At 41.4% G+C, this 5,325-nt stretch overlaps 1 long non-coding RNA gene across 1 annotated transcript; it reads left to right on the plus strand.

The window, feature by feature from the left end:
* The first annotated feature begins 2,832 nt into the window (after window positions 1-2,832).
* On the plus strand, window positions 2,833-4,703 carry LOC117508846. The gene is made up of 2 exons (XR_004560212.1): window positions 2,833-3,121; window positions 3,322-4,703. It is a non-coding gene; the product is annotated as an uncharacterized LOC117508846 (long non-coding RNA).
* The last annotated feature ends 622 nt before the right edge of the window (window positions 4,704-5,325 follow it).

Here is a 5,325-nt window from a genome sequence, read left to right on the forward strand (position 1 = left end):
CTTACTTTAAAGCCAGAAGAAACGAGGTATCAGACCAAAACATGGAAGAGTGTAGAAATGTGTCACTGCATAGGAGCTTATTTATACACAGCAGTTTACTATAGAAAATCCTTACAAATGGGGACCAATTTTATTCACTTTATACATGCTTCCCTTAGGCAGTATTATTAGACGGTATTGCTTAAATTTTCATTGTTACGCAGATGATACCCAGCTTTATCTATCCATGAAGCCAGAGGACACACACCAATTAGCTAAACTGCAGGATTGTCTTACAGACATAAAGACATGGATGACCTCTAATTTCCTGCTTTAAACTCAGATAAAACTGAAGTTATTGTACTTGGCCCCACAAATCTTAGAAACATGGTGTCTAACCAGATCCTTACTGTGGATGGCATTACCCTGACCTCTAGTAATACTGTGAGAAATCTTGGAGTCATTTTGATCAGGATATGTCATTCAAAGCGCATATTAAACAAATATGTGGGACTGCTTTTTTGCATTTACGCAATATCTCTAAAATCAGAAAGGTCTTGTCTCAGAGTGATGCTGAAAAAACTAATTCATGCATTTATTTCCTCTAGGCTGGACTATTGTAATTCATTATTATCAGGTTGTCCTAAAAGTTCCCTAAAAAGCCTTCAGTTAATTCAAAATGCTGCAGCTAGAGTACTGACGGGGACTAGAAGGAGAGAGCATATCTCACCCATATTGGCCTCTCTTCATTGGCTTCCTGTTAATTCTAGAATAGAATTTAAAATTCTTCTTCTTACTTATAAGGTTTTGAATAATCAGGTCCCATCTTATCTTAGGGACCTCGTAGTACCATATCACCCCAATAGAGCGCTTCGCTCTCAGACTGCAGGCTTACTTGTAGTTCCTAGGGTTTGTAAGAGTAGAATGGGAGGCAGAGCCTTCAGCTTTCAGGCTCCTCTCCTGTGGAACCAGCTCCCAATTCAGATCAGGGAGGACAGACACCCTCTCTACTTTTAAGATTAGGCTTAAAACTTTCCTTTTGCTAAAGCTTATAGTTAGGGCTGGATCAGGTGACCCTGAACCATCCCTTAGTTATGCTGCTATAGACGTAGACTGCTGGGGGGTTCCCATGATGCACTGTTTCTTTCTCTGTTTGCTCTGTATGCACCACTCTGCATTTAATCATTAGTGATCGATCTCTGCTCCCCTCCACAGCATGTCTTTTTCCTGGTTCTCTCCCTCAGCCCCAACCAGTCCAGCAGAAGACTGCCCCTCCCTGAGCCTGGTTCTGCTGGAGGTTTCTTCCTGTTAAAAGGGAGTTTTTCCTTCCCACTGTAGCCAAGTGCTTGCTCACGGGGTCGTTTTGACCGTTGGGTTTTACATAATTATTGTATGGCCTTGCCTTACAATATAAAGCGCCTTGGGGCAACTGTTTGTTGTGATTTGGCGTATATAAAAAAATTGATTGAATTGAATTGAAATGTTTTTTTCAAGATTAATTTTTTCAAGATTAATTTTCTGATTACATTTTAAAGTTTAAAGAAAACACCAAGAAGCTTCAGCGGAGTCGAAGCCTAAGCAGTCCACGAACCCCGGTTTCTTAAGGTGATTGCCCCCCCTTACGCTGAGGAAAAACATCCTGCTGAGAACCCTGCCATTAATTGCATCTGTGTCTTTCAATTTGCAGCATCTCATCTGCTGCACGCAAAGAGTGTAGGAAAAAATCTGAATATTTGTCTTCAGTAACAACACACCGGGAAAGCATTATTTCAAACTGTTATTTAATTTTAGTATTAAATACTCAGGAATAAAAATTACATATCATGTCACCTACACTTTAACCCCCTGTGTGCCTTATAAGTAAATAATGCCACGCTTAAATCATTTGGTCTTTTCTTGCATCAAGAGGTTAATGCAAGTTGTATTCCGGTGCGACTATTAGAGGTCCTTTTTTTCCACGCTCCTCTTAAAGAGGTGTTTTTGGACAGGTGCGTCTTGTACTCCAGTGCGACTTATACTTGGAAAAATACGGTAGTTTGCACAGTCTGTAATGTGACCAAGGGGTGATGGGGCCCTAGCCATACTTGACAGCATGTTACAATGCAGTTGGACAAACTATATAATGACACAGTTTCTAACACACACTGTTTTATTATTATTCATTATCATTATGATCATTTTTCATTATTTGGTAAAGTGAAAGTTTTCATATCTGCAAAAATAACACCAATCTGAAATGTGTCTGAAAGGCTCATATCAGCCGAGATTGGCTGGGCTGTAATGAGATGCACTTTTTATTTATTTATTTCTAATGTTATTTTTGGGGGGTAGGAGTGAGATGGGTTTTAATGGATAATTCAGTGTTGAGACAGTCAGTCTTCCCGTCACAATGCCGATAAGCTACAGTTGATTCCCAGATGACGCACTACTGCCCTGTACTTTTGTAACTCCGTATGTGTCTGTATTTCTGAATAGGCATAAGTGACTGGCAGTGGAACCACTCAGGGCCACGAAAGGTAATCCCGTAGCTAGTAGCCGAAACCCCGAAACACTCAAATTATCCTTCTGCAAAGCAGTAGTGGCCGATGAACCCTGTTATTTAACAGAGGACTGGTGCTGTCTGAGGTCCTGTATCCTCTGATGTGCTCATTTAGGTTAACACTTCATGAGCAGGATCATAGAATAATCAGGTAAATGAAAAGCGCCATTAAAGAAATGGCTACAAAGTTTTACTCATCTGTAACTTCTGCCTTGTTCACCGTAGTCATTGCACAGATTTGGTTCAGCTGCTCACAACATTGTTGATTCCCGTCTGTAAAGACAGCTGATTTCTGGAAGGTCACAGTCAAGGCATGACTAAGTTTTTAACATGGAACCTTTCAAAACGCTGATCCTGAAAGCCACCTGGAGTGGCCAGAAAGTCTATTCTGTCACAGAGTGAGCATCCAGCTTTGGGCATACACGGACCTGACAGTTCTTGATCATTTTATGCTGTTTAAAATCAGTGTTCTGCTTTACATATATCAGGTTAGCTGGTTAGTCGATTGATCCTGCTTTTTGAATTTACCCCTCAGGTGAGTTGACGGTAGGAGAGATTTTAAATACTCCTTCCAAGTCCTAATTGACAACTCTCAATCCAGAGGTAGGTTCTTCAACAATACTACCACAGTTGGCATTATGCATTCATGATCTGTTGACCTTTTCAGTGGCCCAGCTCAACGGCAAGGAGCCGAGAGCAATGTTGCTTATTCCCTAGTTTTGGATGGGTAGTATAGGTAGACCAGGCAGACCAGACGCTAAATTCACTCCTTATCATTTCTTCCACCTCTCTCTTTTACACAGATACCAACAGTGTACACAACTCTGCCACCAACACTCCAGTCACCAGCTCGGTGGCCATCACCTCGGCTGTCAACCGCACCGCCAATGCCAGCAACCCGGTCACCATCGCTGCTCAGATGAACATCGCCACCAGCACAGTCAACATCACCTCGCCAGTCAACCTGCAGCACCCGGTCACCATCACTGGCCCCGTCAACCTGGCTTCAGTCAACATCCCCACCACGGCTCACATGAATATTGCCCACCCAGTCGCCATCACCACCCCCATGCCGATGAATATTACAGGCCCGCTCAACATCGCCATGAGGCCCATGGAGAGCATGCCTTTTCTGTCCCAAGTCTTGCCTTCCTCCCCTCCTTGGTAGAGTTTCTACTCCACATGTAGCAGTTGATCATGTTTTTACTGCCTGCAAAAAGGAGGGACTTGTCAAATGTCAAGTTCCATCAAAATGAGCTGATAGTCTAGTCAACCTTTTTTCCTTTTTTTTCCTTCTTCAGCAAATGTAATACAAGCACATTTCAATAGAGCGCACACCTCTGCCAGTAGAGGACTAAACTGGTGACACCATTGTTATCTCTTCTAATGACAGAGGAGCAACGTTATCTGTAGGATTTATGGATGCTTCAAGGTTTGTTATGGACAAAAGGAAAACCTCTGACAGATATAAAGCAATAAGACGATATGAAACAGGGCCAGGTCACCAACAAAACGGAATCAGTTCTTCCCTGACCAAACAGGCCTTTTTGAGGTTTGTTGTCTGCAGATGGATATGGGAGTGGGGTTAATGTCTTCAGGTTGCCAGTGTGTTGGAAGGCCAACAGTCTAGTCCTTAATTGGTCTCAAGTGCATTCATTTGGACTCCGAAAACAAAGCCTGCAGATGGCAAGAACATGCCCACTCCACGCAGAATATGTCAGGGAGAAGAAGGCAACAGCGCTAACCTGTAAGTTGCCATATTTCACAGTTACCGTCTCAATCGCCAAAAATGGCAGTACACATTGCATAATGCTTTCTTCTGTGTCTATAGTGGGTTGGTTTTGTGCATTTTGAAGGTTTGTAGAAAAGTAGTTTTATGCCAAAGATTTTAGTGGAAAATGAGGGAAACCCTTTACGTCAGCAGACCATCATAGGAAAAAACCTACATTCTCCTAAAGATAGTGAAATAGTAAAAAGCTCCTCGTTGCCACTACAGCAGCACCATATGGCTCTGGTCGTGTCAGGTGCCAAATAAGCCTGGATACTGATGATTTATGTGCTGGTAGAACACTAATTATAGGCACTTTGCTATTACAGGGAGTACATCTTGAATCTAGACTTTCCCAGCTTCCAGGAACCAGTTCCAGCTGCGAGCTCAGGTTCTGCTTATGCTGTAAAAGCACTAAATCTTACCAAGTTTGTCTCATTTCCAGCCAAAATGTCTAATCTACTCTTGATATAAGACAAAACCATTCAACAAGTAACATTTCAGTCAGATAAGGACTTTTTAGATTATACATACTGCAAATCTTAAGTGAAATAGGCTATGAAACATTTTGTCATTGAACTAAAACATTTTTGTTTTTAATTTTAAGTTATTTGTAAAGAAACACTTCCTCATAGTCATAAAACAAAGTTCAAAATGAGCTCTCTCTGCTAATTTCAAAATCTTAACGCATCAGGAAGTGCATCTGGTGTAAAACCTGTGCCAGTTGAACATGCAGAACCGCTTCAGGTTTGCTGCAGTGACCCAGAGTGCAAACAAGGGGGCAGCCAAAGGGACTTAGTTTTACTTCAAGAAATTAAGTGAATTTTCAGTTGCTACATTGGCATATTTTAAACTTGTAATTAAGTTTTAGCTTCTAATAAGTTAAAGACCTTATCTTTCTAATCTTGTTACAAGTTGAGAATGCCTTATTTTCATGTCGAAAATCTACCAATGGAACAAGTGAAAATTAACTGAGGATTGCTTGAAATTAGAGCAGAACGTGGTCAGCTGTATTTTACTGGTATTGTGCTGTTTTGTT

Source organism: Thalassophryne amazonica, chromosome 4 (genome assembly GCF_902500255.1).
Source record: "Thalassophryne amazonica chromosome 4, fThaAma1.1, whole genome shotgun sequence".
Classification (NCBI taxonomy): domain Eukaryota; kingdom Metazoa; phylum Chordata; class Actinopteri; order Batrachoidiformes; family Batrachoididae; genus Thalassophryne; species Thalassophryne amazonica.